This window comes from Acinonyx jubatus, chromosome C1 (genome assembly GCF_027475565.1).
Source record: "Acinonyx jubatus isolate Ajub_Pintada_27869175 chromosome C1, VMU_Ajub_asm_v1.0, whole genome shotgun sequence".
Taxonomy (NCBI): Eukaryota; Metazoa; Chordata; class Mammalia; order Carnivora; family Felidae; genus Acinonyx; species Acinonyx jubatus.
The window spans coordinates 111,039,762-111,055,846 of NC_069381.1; positions in this window are offsets into that span (position 1 = coordinate 111,039,762).

A 16,085-nucleotide genomic window follows, 5' to 3' on the forward strand; every position below is an offset into this window, starting at 1 on the left:
TACCATTTACAATTGCACCAAAAACCATAAAATACCTAGGAATAAACCTAATCAGAGAGGCAAAGAATCTATACACTGAAAACTATAGAAAACATATGAAAAAAATTGAAGAAGACAAAAAAATGGAAAAATATTCCATGTTCCTGGATTAGAAGAACAAATATTGTTAAAATGTCAATATTACTAAAGCAATCTATACATTCAATGCAATCTCTATCAAAATAACACCAGCATTTTTCACAGAGCTAGAACAAACAATCCTAAAATTTGTATGGAACCAGAAAAGACTTCAAATAGCAAAAGCAATCCTGAAAAAGAAAACCAAAACTGGAGGCATCACAATCCCAGACTTCAAGCTGTATTACAAAGCTGTAATCATCAAAACAGTACGGTACCGGCAGAAAAACAGACACTCAGATCAATGGAACATAATAGAGAACCCAGAAATGGACCCACAAATGTATGGCCAACTAATTTTTGACAAAACAGGAAAGAATATTCAATAGAATAAAGGCATTCTCTTCAGCAAATAGTGCTGCGGAAACTGGACAGTGAGATGCAGAAAAATGAACTTGGACCACTTTCTTACACCATACACAAAAATAAACTCAAAATGGATGAAAGACATAAATGTAAGACAGGAAGCCATCAAAATCCTCGAAGAGAAAGCAGGCAAAAACCTCTTTGACCTCAGCGTCAGCAACTTCTTACTCAACAGGTCTCAGGAAGCAAGGGAAACAAAAGCAAAAATGAACTATTGGGACCTCATTGAAATAAAAAGCTTCTGCACAACAAAGGAAACAGCAAAACTAAAAGGCAACCAATGGTATGAGAGAAGATATTTGCAAATGACATATCAGATACAGTGTTAGTATTCAAAATCTATAAAGAACTTATCAAACTCAACACCCCCAAAAAAAAACAATCCAGTGAAGAAATGGGCAAAGTCATAAATAGACACTTCTCCAAAGAAGACATCCAGATGGCTAACAGACACATGAAAAAATGTTCAACACCACTCATCATCAGGGAAGTATCCTTCATTTATTTCTGCTCTAATTTTTATTCTTTCTTTTCTTCTGTTGACTTTGGATGCAATATCGTCTTATTTTTCTACTTTCCTAAATTTGAAACGTAAATGATTGATTTGGGGTCTTTCGGCCTTTCTAATATGTGCATCTAATGATATAAATTTCCTTCTAAGCATTGTGTTGCTGCATCCAACAACCTTTGATAAATTGTGTTTTCATTTTCCTTAAGTTCCGAATATTTTAAAATTTCTCTTTGTTGAGATGTTGTTTTTGACTCATGTGTTTTTTAGAAATGTATATTTAATCTCCACATACTTTTCGTATTTTTCAGTTATTTTTCTTTATTGATTCCATTGTGGTCTCAGAGCAGATATTGTATGATTTCTATTCTTTTTAATGTATTAAGGTGTGTTTTGTGGCCCAAAAAGTGGTTTATCTTGGTGAATGTTCCATGTGAGCTTGAAAATAACATGCATTCTGCTGTTTCAGGATGAGATAGTCCATGAGTGCTGATTACATTCAGTCAATTGATGGTGTGGTTGAATTCTACTATATCCTTACTGATTTTTTGTCTGCTGAATCTGTTTATTTCTGATAGACAAGTGTTGAAATCTTCAAATATGATAGTGGATTTATCTATTTCTCCTTGTCCTTCTATGAGTTTTTGTCTCATATAATCTGATGTCTATTGTTAGACACACGTACATTAAGGATTGTTGCGTCTTTTGGGAGAGTTCTTCAAAAATTGGCCCCTTTATCATTATGTAATGTCCTTTATCTCTGATCAGTTCTCTTGCTTTGAAGCCTGCTCTGCCTGAAAATAATATCCCTATCCCTGCTTTCTTATGGCAAATGTTACCATGGAAATTTGCTTCCATCTCTTTACTTTTTTTCTTTCTCCAATTTTTATTTAAATTCTAGTTAGTTAACATATGGTGTAATATTAGTTTCAGGTGTAGAATTTAGTAATTCATCATTCACATACCACACTCTGTGCTCATCAGAAGTGCCCTCCTTAACCCTGTTACCTATTTGCTTTTAATTTATATGTGTCTTTATATTTAAAGTGGATTTCCTATAGAAAAATTATCATTGTGTCTTGTTTTTTAAACAATTCTGAACAATATATGTCTTTTAATTGGTGCATTTAAACCATTACCATCCAAAGTGATTATTGATATAGTTGTGTTAAAATCTACCATACTCATTATCTGTTTCTACCTGTTGCCCTCATTCTTTGTTCCTATTCTCTTCTTCCACTATTTTGCTGCCTTTGTGGTTTTAGTCGAGCATTTTTAAATTTTTTTTTCTCTTCTTTCTTAGCATGTCAGCTACGCTTTTTTCTTTACTTTTTTTAGTGGTTTCTCTTGAGCCTGCAATGTATATTTATAACTAATCCAAGTCAACTTCCAAATAAAACCTCATTGCTTCATGCGTAGTGTGATTGCCTTATAATAACAGAGGAGTCCTAACTTATTCCTCCTGTCCTTTCTATCTTTCTATCATTGTTTTCTATATTTTTTTTTGTTTCAAGATTTTACTTAAATTCCAGTTGGTCAACATACAGTGTAATATTAGTTTCAGGAGTAGAATTTAGTGATTCATCACTTACATATAACACCCAGTTTTACCATCTCTTGCAAAGCATATCCACTGGCAACAAATTTCTTCAAGTTTCTTTTGTCTGAGAAAGTCTATTTCTTCTTCACTTTTGAAGGACAGGTTTTCAATGTACAAAATTCTAGGCTGCTGTTTTATTTCTCTCAGCACTTTAAATGTTTCAGTCCACTCTTTTCTTGCTTTCCTGGCTTTGGAGAAGTCAGATATAATTCTTATCCTTGTTCTCATATAGATAATATGAGTTCTTTTTTTTTTTTTTTCTTCTGGCTTCTTCCAGAATATTTTCTATATCCTTGATTTTTCTGTAGTTTAAAAATTATATGTCTGGGTGTAGTTGTGGGTTTTTTGTTGTTGTTGTTTGTTTGTTTGTTTGCATTCTTCCTGCTAGGTGTTCTTTGAGCTTACTGGATATGGTTTGACCTCTGACTTTAATTTGAAGAAATTCTTCGTTGTTGCTTCAAATATTTATTATATTTCTTTCCTTCTTTTTTCTCCTTTTAGCGTTCCCATTTTGCATGTTTTGTCTTTTTTAGGATACTATTTTGGTTCAGGTTTTTGTTTTTGTTTTTGTTTTTTGTCAATCTTTGTTCTCATTGCTCTTCAGTTCTGGAGGTTTCTATTGAGATATCTTAATCTCAGAGATTCTTCCATGTTTAGTCTACTAATTAACCCAGCAGAGATATTCTTAATTTCTCCTACAGTGTTTTTTTTTAACATTTCTTTTAATTTTTTCTTAGGATCTCTATTTCTCTGCTTGTATTGTCACCTCTTCTTGCATGTTTTCTATTCCATGTGGAATAATAATTGATACTTTTAAAGTAGAATTAATAGCTAAAATAGGTAGTAACTTTTTTTCTATATCTATAAGAAAAAGCTAGACATCCCAGTGTTTTTCTCTTTTTTAAAGGACGTTGGATAGGCAATTCTCTAAAAGGGGAAATCTAAATGACTACCAAATTGCACATGAGCAATTTTCCTTTTTGTTTTACTTCTCTTCTTTAATTCACTAAAAATGAGGGGAGAGTGCACACATAAATAACTATTACAATGAGATATCACATTACTGAAATCGGATTGATGAGAATTAGAAAAAACAATGATCCCAGGGTCTGGGAGAGTGGGGAGGAATGAGAACATTTGTGCAATGCTGGTGGGAGGGATATCTGGCATAGAGAGTCCAGTGCATTTTGTAATTATGCCCATAACCTAAGACCCAGCAATTCCATTTCAAAAAAATAAATCCCAATTATACACAAGAAGACTATAAAGAGACTTGAACAATGATAACTATTAAAGCATTATTATTTTTTTGTTTTGTTTTGTTTTGTGGAGGGTTGAAGGTATCTAGCGACTGGATAATTAGTACATAGTGGATATAAGGAATATTGTGGAATGTTATGCAGTATCTAAAAGCAATGATATAAATGTACATGGTGAAACATATGTACTTCTTAAACACATGATGGAAATAGAGAAATGGAAGGTGTCATACAGTCAATATCATTTAGATGAATTACAAATAAATACATAAAATAATGCTAATTAGTTTACAAGGTGTATACATGTATCTACATACATATGTAAAACACATGAAGTGCCTATGAAGTAGAAGAGAAACAGGAGTGGAGATCAGAAGGGAGTAGAGGAAAATTAAAGAAAATTGTTGTGTATATACATGGGATGGTTGTGTACCATGAGCAAGGATATATGATGAAGTCAACCCTCTACATTTGACCAAATGAAAAGGAAAGAGTAGACATTAATTCATAAATAATGCAAGGTAAATAAATACTCCATGATTATCATTGGAGGTTTATTACATTTATTATAAGATGTACAGAGAACTGAGAAACTTCATCATTACTGCGAATAGTGTGAACCCATCACCCAGCCAGGGGTAGTGATAGCAGAGTCCACAGCACCATGTGGTTCTAGTTTCTGTCCGCCCAGCAGCTGGGCTTCTTTTTCCTGCTTTCATGCTGAGCCATTGTGCTAAGCCACCTACTCTCTATGTTTGTTTCTGTGGCACCAGCTGCTGCCAACTCTTGGGTTGTGTGAGCCTCAAATTCAAGCTCTTGAGATCTGACTGGTGTGATGCATCACCCTGCGCTGTCTCTGCTGTGTTGAGCATTTTTCCTCATGACAAGCAAACACCTACACTGCTGGACAACTCCCAGGTGGTGAACAGTCAGGTAAGTCCTGCTTCTTGAAACAATCTTTTATGACCAGCATCATCTTCTCTGACGGGGTGGGGCCTTAAACTCACTGGGTACATCCAAAGATCCACTGTCACTTCATAGTTGCAGTGATGCCTTGCCACTACTGGATAATGTATAATCAGTATGGGATGATGGTTTCGGTGGTAGCGTGAAAAATATCTAGAGCTTGACTATCACATCTGGATGGCAGTGTTACTGTGCATGCTAAAGCCAATTTCCTGACAATGGAAGTTAATTTTTCCTGGTAATTCAAGGTGAACAGGTTGAGAATACAGGGATTTGACTGATTTCTATTTGAATTTCTGTGCAAACTCCTAGAACGCCAGTCTGTGTCAGGAGAGAGCATCACCATCAACCTCTTGTTCCATGACGAACTGTGTAGACTCAAGAACCATGCTTAAAATCACTTATCATCTTTCAACCTGTTGCAAGTTGGATGCTATGCCCAGAATCTACTTTTTGCATTTTTGCAATAAGCAGTAACTTATTCTCCATATTCATGACAGAGTGCTAATTTTAGCCAAATCTCCCATTATGTCCTCAGAGGATTACCCCAGTACATGACACACACGTAAATCTTAACTCAGAAGAAGGCTCTATGCATTGCAGGCACTCAGAGCGGCACAGATCCCCTCCAGAAAATAACAATTCCTCTCTATAAAATAATAAGGTGTGTGGAAATATATAAACATACATATGTTCTTTAGAGGACCATTTACATGATATGTTACTTCTGAATGACAAGAAGTAGCAGGCATCATATTTTCCCTTCCACCTGAGTCAACAACAGTAATACTGGGGAAAATCTGAGACACTATTGTTTGAGACAGTGGAAACCAGACGATGACCAATAATGATCACTTAGAAATGGAAAATAAATAATGTGAACACTATGATTGCCCCAGGTAGTGCCTTAGCAGAGTCTCCACTGTGGCACAGGGAGAATTCACCCAGGCAGAGCTCAGAAGTTATACCAAGTTAGGAAGATGAAGTTAAGAGTCCAGGAGGTAAATTTAGTTAGAGTTTGCAGGACAGAGTACCCATGAAGAGAAAGATATTCAAAAATATAATTCTAGACAGCTGTAGAGGGTCTGTGTTGAATATTCGCCAGAGTACTGATTGGCGAATATATGTGAAGACATTGCATAGGGCTAGGAAAGAAGCATCTGACAGGATTAGAGGGAACACTATCCAGTGCGTCCAGAAGTCTGGGAATAGTGACTGTTCCCACAAAGCCAACTGGAAAATTGTATAATTCTTAGGGTATAGGGTACACAGAGCAAGATAGGAACAAGGCAAAAGAAGGGGGGCACTCATTGAGCAAATTCAAGGAGGCAAGTTCCTACAAGTGCAGGACTGGCACTTACGTTTTACAACCTGGAACCCCAATCATAAGTATGTACTTATGCCCGGGTAGACACATGTAGGAGCCTAAGCATGAGTGCATCCTTATATTTGCACCCTGGATGCCTGACTTGCCGCACTGGAGCCCTACTAAGAAGACAAGAATAATTTGTTATCGACTAAACACAGGTGTGGTCTTTAAAAATATATTTTTATTGTGTTTTTTTTTTATTTGAACTGGACCTACAATGTTTCATTTGTTTCAAATGTACAACATAGTGATTCAACAAGTTTATGCTTGATGCTATGTTCACGTCAAGTATAGCTACCAGCTGTCCCCATACATCACTAGCACAATGTCATTGACTGTACTATATTTCTCATGGTATGCCTTTTATTCTTATGACTTATTCATTCCATAAATGGGAGCTTGTAACTCCCACTCCTCTTCATACTTTTTTTTTTCCAATCACCCACCCTCCTCCCCACTGGCAACTCTCAGCTTGTTCTCCATATTGATAAGTCCGATCCTGCTTTTTGTTTGCTCTTCACTTTTTTTTTTTTTTTAGATTCCACATATGAGCAAAATCATACGTTTGTCTTTCTCAGTCTGGCTTATTTCATTTAGCATAATATTCTGGATATTAATATTGTCTCAAATGGCATGATCTCATCCCTTTTTATGGCTGTGTAATATTCACTCTCTCTCTGTATATTGATGGACATGTAGGTTGCTTACATATCTTGGCTCTTGTAAAAAATGCTACAATAAATATGGGAGTGACTATAGCTTTTCGAATTAGTGCTCTTCTTTTCTTTGGGTAAATACCCAGTAGTGGAATTATTGGATCATATGATATTCTTATTTTGTAATTTTCTGAGGAACTTCCATACTATTTTCACAGTGGCAGCTAAAAACCAGAAAAGCAAACAATACAATTTAAAAAAAACGAGCAGGGGAACTGAAGAAACATTTTTTTCCAAGTAAAAAAAAAATTATCTTAAAAGTAAGTTCCAAAAACATCAAATTGTTTCCAAATTAACTGTGCCCTAGAACAAAGCTCAAGATATTTATAGGAATAAAAAAATAGCCAGTATTCACCCCCAAAGCAAAAAATTTACAATGTCTGACAATCAGATATGACCAGACATGCAAGGAAGGAAGAAAATATAATTCATATTGAGGAGTAAAACCAAACCAGAAGTGACACAGATATTAGAATACCAAAACAGATATTAAAGTGATTATTATAATTGTGTTCCACATATTTAGAAGTTAAGTAGAGACATGGAGAATACAGAAAAAGACCCAAAGCAGTAATATAAATGATTAAACAATGAAGCATAAAGAGGAACAAAAATCAAAGAAATGAAAAAAAAAAAACCCAAAACCATCAGAATTTGAACACAGAATTCAAAGGGGAGAAAATAGAGAGGAGTTTCAAGAAATAAACCTGAAATTTTTTTAGATTCCATGAAAACTATAGACTCAAGTTTCGACAAGTTAACTGAGCTAATTTCTTTTTTTTTTTTTTCAACGTTTATTTATTTTTGGGACAGAGAGAGACAGAGCATGAACGGGGGAGGGTCAGAGAGAGAGGGAGACACAGAATCGGAAACAGGCTCCAGGCTCTGAGCCATCAGCCCAGAGCCCGATGCGGGGCTCGAACTCACGGACCTCGAGATGGTGACCTGGCTGAAGTCGGACGCTTAACCGACTGCGCCACCCAGGCGCCCCTTAACTGAGCTAATTTCAATAAATAAGAGCACAATCACAGCAAGGTACATCATAAGCGACTGCTCAAATAAAAACATGATAAGAGGAATATCTTAAATGAGCCCTTGATAAAAAAAGAAAAAGATACATTACACATAGAAGAAATAGAGATTAGAAGACAGCAGCTCTCTGGTCAGAAACCATACAAGTGTGAAACGAATGGATCAATGTCTTTTAAGTACTGAAAGAAACCAGCAAACAAAGGAAAAGGAAACTTATTGAGCTAGAATTCTATGCAAGCAGAGTATCTTCCCAAAACGAAGGTGATAAAACATGTATACAAAAGCTGAAAGAATCCGTTACTATTACACCCGCTAATGTTAAAGGAATTCCTTTTTTATGGCAAATCAGCACTTGAAATGAACTCAACTGTTCATCAGCAGGAAAATATAAATTAAAACCTTGGTAAGACACCTCTACACACACTAAAATGCCTAAAAATAACAAGTCCGGCCACATCAAATATTGTCAAACTTGTGGAATAACTGTGGCGCACTCATATACTCTTGGTGGGAATAGAAAACCATTTTGGAAAGCAGTTTGGCAATCTCTAAAAAGTTAAATAGGGGCTCCTGGGTGGCGCAGTCGGTTAAGCGTCCGACTTCAGCCAGGTCACGATCTCGCGGTCCGTGAGTTCGAGCCCCGCGTCAGGCTCTGGGCTGATGGCTCAGAGCCTGGAGCCTGTTTCCGATTCTGTGTCTCACTCTTTCTCTGCCCCTCCCCCGTTCATGCTCTGTCTCTCTCTGTCCCAAAAATAAATAAACGTTGAAAAAAAAATTTTTTTTAAAAAGTTAAATATACACCTACTGTATGATTCAGCTTTTCCGCTCATAGGTATTTACCTAAGAGAAAAGAAAGAAAAAAAAAAGCACATATTTTACAGAGATTTTTACACAAATGTTCACAGAATATTTTTATAGCCCCTAGCTGAAATAATCCACATGTACGTCACTAAGAGAATGTATGAGGAAAATGTGGTGTATATACATATAAAGGATACTATTCTGCAAGTAAAATAAATGAACCGTGTTATACCCAACCCACCCAACCACAAGGCTGAATCGCAAATTACTCATGCTAGTGAAAGAAGCCGAGCAATATTGAATATATACGGTATAATTCAATTTGCATAAAGCTCTATGAAATAAAGACTATGACAGAAGACTGTGACAGAAGGGAGATTCATAGCTGCCTAAAGCTGAGCTGGGCAATTACAGAATCATGAGGAAGCCTTAAAGGGTAGTGGATGTATTCATGATCTTGTTTGTGGTAGCACTTCCACAGGTATGTATACACCAAACCTTATCTCATACACTTTTAATGTATGTGGTTTATGTTAATTCTATCTCAGCAAATATGTTAGAAAATATTTACAATGATGAAAGTCCAGGAACCATTTTAATGTCAAGCCAAGCTGACTGGTTACATGTAGCTATGGTACAATTCATGCACTAGAATGCCGTGCAATAATTAAGAACAATGATTTAGAATTAAATTTACTGACCTCAAATAATGTTCATAATATTGTTAACTTAAAAAGAAAATCAGCCAATCTAATCTCACTTGGTAACAGAATAACATGTACACATGCAATGAAATGAATTTAGCAGTCTGACTCTCAAAATGTTTTTGAGAGTTAATTTTGACGGCAAGTATGATAAGTAATTTTTATTTTTTTCTTTATAATACCCTGCATTTTTTCATTACACTCAAACAAATAATTATATAAAACATTTTCATAAAACTTTATTTGTACATAAAACTATTATTTCTGAATAAGAATGTCAGACATGTAATATGAAATAAGGGGGAAAAAAAGACAATACAAAGGTCTCATCAAGGGCCAGAATAGACTTCCTCAAAGTTCTCAGAAAATAAGGCCATGGTCCATGTAAAATAATTGACTACTGAAATTGAAAAGAACTTCAATGGCTCTCCTGGTACAGAGTCCTCCTCTCAACAGGCAAGTGATAATTTTCACTAGGGTAAAATTAAATCCCACAGAGACAACTGATTTACTTAATGTCACACTATTATTCTATATCACTGAAAAGGACAGGTTGACAAAACTTGATCACTTTTATCTAGTGTAATGTAAGTCCGATGCCAGCCAGATTTTTCTTTCATACTTTAGACTTTTACATTTTCATTCTTTAGACTTTCCTTAGAAATTCATCTTGTTTCTGAATACTTCGTAGAGAAAATCAGTGGAATGATTTCTTAGCCACTTCACTCTGGCCCAAACAATGTAGACTAGCTTCTACAACACTCTCTGTCTAAGAATGTCAAGTTTTCTCATTCAATGTCCTCATTTTTGCCGCCTTTGTACCAAGCAAGGAAACACAATCGGTGGGTATTATGAAAGAAAGAGTTGCTTACCATCTTTAATGATGGTTTAGTTAGTTCTCCACACACTCCAACCCTGTACTTTGAGAGGAGAAATTAAATGGTGTTGAGCTATGACTTCATGACTTCTATGCAGTATTTTCTGAACAGGAATGAGGTGTCTTCTGAATAGGAGTGAGGTGTCCAAAAACATTGAAATGATATTAATGGTCATTACGTCTATCAATGCCAAATAGTATGGAATCATTGTATAACAGATAGCTTATGTTTACTAGATAAAATGTTTAATGACCATGATTTTATTGGTTTGCTATACCAGAGCCAGGGATGAACTTAACATATTGGTCATTCTGTCCTTTATGATAGCCTGCCATTTTTTTCATCCCATATACGTTTCATAACATAAAGTAAAAAAAAAAAAAAAAAAAAAAAAACACACACAAAACAAAACAAAACAAAAAAGGTATCAATGAAATCCTTCTATAATTATCCACTAGAGAAGTTTAGAAGACTTTAATATTATTATTCCTTATACAGAAATATCATCATCATACAAATATCTTAAAATACGGAGACATAGGAAATTTAGAAATTATTTACACAATTGCATTTACAAATGATAAAATAAAGATGCATGTTCAACATTACATAGGGAACTATTGGCAGAAGGAAGTCCATAACTTAAATCTCCTGAGTTTCAATTCTCTGAACTGTCTCTTAAATTGTGTCTGACTTTTCAGGAGAATGTGCACATAGAAGAGTTATCAGTTTGTAAATTAAGTAGAAGTGAAGATTTGACTTCTCAGCCTATGTTGGCCATATTGCTAAATAAAAGAGTTTATACTTGTTGAAAATGTCAGAATGTTAGAGTTTTATAGCACATAACAATCATGAAAAATGAATTAATATTTATCTAAGTTAAATGGATGATAAACATTATACATACAGATTAAACACATTTACATAACTATTATTAACAACAGAATAAAAATGACCCTTTATTTTTCATGGCCAAGATAAAAAAGTATTAATAATTCATTATGTTAGCAACCTTCTTCTCATTATGTCCTAAAATGTCATGATTCATAGATGTTCTACAATTAATATAATGTGCTGTACAGACATGTACTAGCATCTACTTCTTTGGAAATACGTTATTGGCTTACCTTGAGGATTATCATATAAACTGGTTATTCGTATTTATTATTTCATTTGCTTTATTTGCTTTATTTTATTTTATTTATTTATTTATTTTATTATTAATGATAATTTTTTTAATGTTAGTCTTTTCTTAAAGAATACTATGACATAAAATTTTCTTAGATTTTATGCAAAGAAATGGTTGTGTTTTTACTCAACAATTTGCTTTATTTTTGATTCATTTTTTAAATCTTGTCTTACTCTTCATAGTGGGTGTAAGGAAGCTCACTACCCACAGTCCTGGATATTACACTAACTTTATCATTGCTCATGTTTTCTCAATTATTTTTTAAGACACTACCAGATTTTGGGGGTGCCTGGGTGGCTCATTTGGTCAAGCGTCTGACTTCAGCTCAGGTCATGATCTCATGGTTTGTAGATTTGAGCCCTGCATCTGGCTCTGTGCTCACAGCTCAGAGCCTGGAGCCTGCTTCAGATTCTGTGTCTCCCTCTCTCTCCCCAACTTGCATTCTGCTCCCCAACTTGCATTCTGTCTCTCTCAAAAAGAAATAAACTTAAAAAAATGACATTAACATATATTTTAAAGTTTATTTATTTTTGAGAGAGAGAGAGCATTAGCAGGGGAGGGGCAGAGAAGGAGAGATAGAATCCCAAGTAGGCTCTGTGCTGCCAAGGTGGGCCCAACATGGGGCCTGAACTCACAAACTGTGAGATCATGACCTGAGTGGAAACCAAGAGTTGGACACTTAACCAACTGAGCCCCCAGGCAACCTTAACATATTTTTTGAGTTGGTCTAAGTTCCAAAGAGTAATTTTTGGCATACATACTTTTGTCAATAAACATGTATAGATTTTTGGTTAAAGGTGATAAATCTATCTCTATCTGTCTATCTATATTATATATAATTTATATAATTAATATATAATTTATAAATAAACATATATATCTTATATATACTTACTAATGTCATCTTATTAATTGTTTTCTAGCTGCCTTGTAGTTCTCTTGTTCCATTTATCCTCTCTTACTGTCTTCTTTACCTATTAATAATTATTCCAAAAGTAAATAGTTTCTATTCTCAATCAAAAGACATAGAATGATTGAGTGGATTTAAAACAAACAACCAAACAACTATATGCTGCCTACAGGAGATTCATTTTAGCTTTAAATACCCATAGGCTCAAGTGAAGAGATGGAAAAAGATATTCCATGCAAGTAGAAATCCAAAGAAAGTATGAATAACTAAACTTACATCAGACAAAATAGATTTTAACCGAAATGCTATAATAAGAGACAAAGATGATTATATAATGGTAAAGGGTCAATTCATTGAGAGGATGTAACAGTCAAAACTATATACACCCAACATCAGAACTCTTGAATATATTTAACAAATATTAACAGATTTGGAGGGAGAAATAGACAACAATACAATAAAAGTAGGAGACTTTAATATCTCACTTGCAACAATGAATAAATCATCCAGTCAAAAAACTCAATAAGGAAACATTGGACTTAACTATATTTTAACTTGAAAGGATATAACAGACATCTATAGAACATTCCATCCAACAGCAGCAAAATACATATTCTTTTCAAGTACACATGCAACATTCTCCAGGATAGATTGTACGTTAGGTCACACAACAAGTTTTAGCAAATTTAAGAAGACTGCAGTCATATCAAATATCTTTTATAGCCACAATGGTATAAAATGGTAAGTAACATTCCTGAACAATCAATAGGTCAATAAAGACATCAGAGAAAATAAAAAGAAATTTGAAAAAAACATGTTGAAACAAATACAAATGGAAACACAACAACAAAAATTATGGGAAAAGCAATTCTAAGAGGGAAATTTAGAGTGATAATGTCTATTTTTAAAAAACCTATAAAAAGATCGCAAATAAACAACCTAATTTTGCAACTCAGGAACTAGAAAGTTACTCGGGAACAAAGTAAGCTCAAAGTTATCAAAAGGAAAGATGTAACAAAGACCAGAGCAGAAATAAATGAAACAAAAAACAGAGAAACAATAGAAAAGATCAATGAAAGTAAGAGCTGATTTTAGAAAATATAAACAAAATTGGCAAACCTGTTAGGTTAAGGAAAAAAAAATCAGAGCATCAAATAAATAAAGTCAGAAATGAAAGAGGAGACATCACAACCGCTAGGGTTAGCAAAACCCAAGTTAGGCTCCTGTTGCTTGAAATACCAATATTCAAGAGACAATGTTGTTTAGAAAGGAATATGAGCTTTATTCAGGAGGTGGCTTCTGCCTGGCCCAGAGACTTTTGAAGGGATTTAGGGCAGTTAATGAGTTAAGGGAGTGCAGATGTCTGTGACAATTCTTGATTAGGAGCAGTCTCCATGGTGCCAGCTACAGACATTATCATGGTGCTTGAAGGTTGTGCGAGAAGAACTGGTTCCTTGGTTCCCTGGGCAGGGGGTGGTGGGGGGGAGCATTGTGCAAGAGAGTCTCGTTCCTTGGTTCAGGAGCCCCTGGTGATGTGTGGAATTAACTTTGTTCTTTGTAGGAAAGAATGCATGATCTATATCTATAAAGAAAGGTTTGGTTAACTGATCATGATAGTTAAGGGTGCTCGTTAAAACTTAAAGACTACTAGATTGCCTGGAAAGGCCAAGGTGGCTTTAATACCACAGAAGTATAAAGGATCATAAGAGAGTACAAACAATTACATACCAACAAATTGTAAAACCTAGAAGAAATGGAAGAGTTCTTAGAGACATACAGCCTACAAAAACTGAATGATGAACAAATAGATCTAAACGGAGCAATGATGAATAAGGAGGTTAAAACACAAGAACAAAAACAAGAAAACTAGGACCAGATGGTTTCTCTGGTGAATTCTAGCAAGGATTTGAAGAATAATTAATGCCAATCCTTCTCAAACTCTTCCAAAAAAACTAAAGGAGATGCTAAAAAATTTATTTTACAAGGTTAGCATTATTCTGATACCAAAGCCAGATAAAGACTACAAGAAAAACAAAATAAAACAAAACTACAGGCCAATATCTCTGATGAATTATAGATGCAAAAATGTTCAAAATCACATTAACAAACTGAATTCCACGCTGCATTAAAAGGCTCATACACAATTAACAAGTGGGATTTATCCCTGGCATGCAAGAATGGTTTAATGCATGCAAATCAATAAATATGATATACCTCCTTAATAGAATGATGATAAAAGTCACATGATTATCTCAATAGATGCAGAACAAGTCATTTGACAAAATTCAACATCCTTACATGAAAAAATGTCTCAACAAACTGGTTACAGAAAAGACATACAGAAAAGACATATATATATATATGTAGGAAGCCCACAGTCAACATCATACTCAATGGTGAAAATGTGAAAGATATTCTTGTAAGATCAGGACAAGACAGGGGTGCCCACTCTCACAACTCCTATTTAACATAGTACTGGAAGTCATAGCTAAAGCAAATAAGCAAGAAAGAAAATGGTAACAAGCATCTGAATCTGATGAGAAGAAGTAGTATTGTCTATGTTTGCAGATGACGTGATCTCGTATATAGAAAATCTTGAATGCTCTACAAAAAAAGATTTAATAAATAAATTCAGTGGGGTACCTGGGTGGCTCAGCCGGTTACACATCCGACTTCAGCTCAGGTCATGATCTTGCTGCTCAAGAGTTCGAGCCCCTCGTTGGGCTCTGTGCTGACAGCTTGAAGCCTGAAGCCTGCTTCAGATTCTGTGTCTCCCTCTCTCTCTGCCCACCCCCACTCACACTCTGTCTCTGTCTCTCAAAAATGAATAAACATCAAAAAATTATATAAAAAAAGAGAATAAATAAATTCAGTAAATTTTCAGGATACAAAATCAACATACAGAAATCAATTGTGTTTCTATACATCAATGATGAAATATCTGAAAAAGAAGCAAAGAAGTCACTCCCTTTTATCATATGAGAAACAATAAAATAACTGGGAAGAAGTTTAACCAAGTGAAAGATGAGTGCACTGAAAACTCTTTGACTTTGATGAAAGAAACTGAAGAAGCCAAATGGGAAGACATATACCATGTACATAGATCCAAAAAATTAATATTGTTAAAATGTCCATACTACCCAAAGCCATTCATAGATTCAATGCAATCCCTACCAAGATTCCAATGGCATTTTTTCACAGAAAATTTTTTTTTTCGAAAATCTGTATGGAACCAGGTAAGACTCCAAATAGACAAAGCAATCCTGACAAAGAGGAACAAAACTGGAAGCATCACATTTCCTGATTCAAAATTATTCTACAAAGCAATAGTAATCAAAGCTGTGTGGTACTGAGATAAAAATATACAGACCAATGGAACAGAATCAACTGACCAGAAATAGACTCTTGTGTATATGGTCAACTAATATTTGGTAATAGACCCAAGATTACTTAAAGCGGGTCACCTGGAGAAAAAATGAAATTGGACCCCCATCTTACATCACTCACAAAAATTAACTTAACATATATTAAAGACTTAAACATGAGACCTGAAACTGTAAAAATTCCAGAAGAAAACATAGGGAGAAAATCTCTTTGACATTAGTCTTGG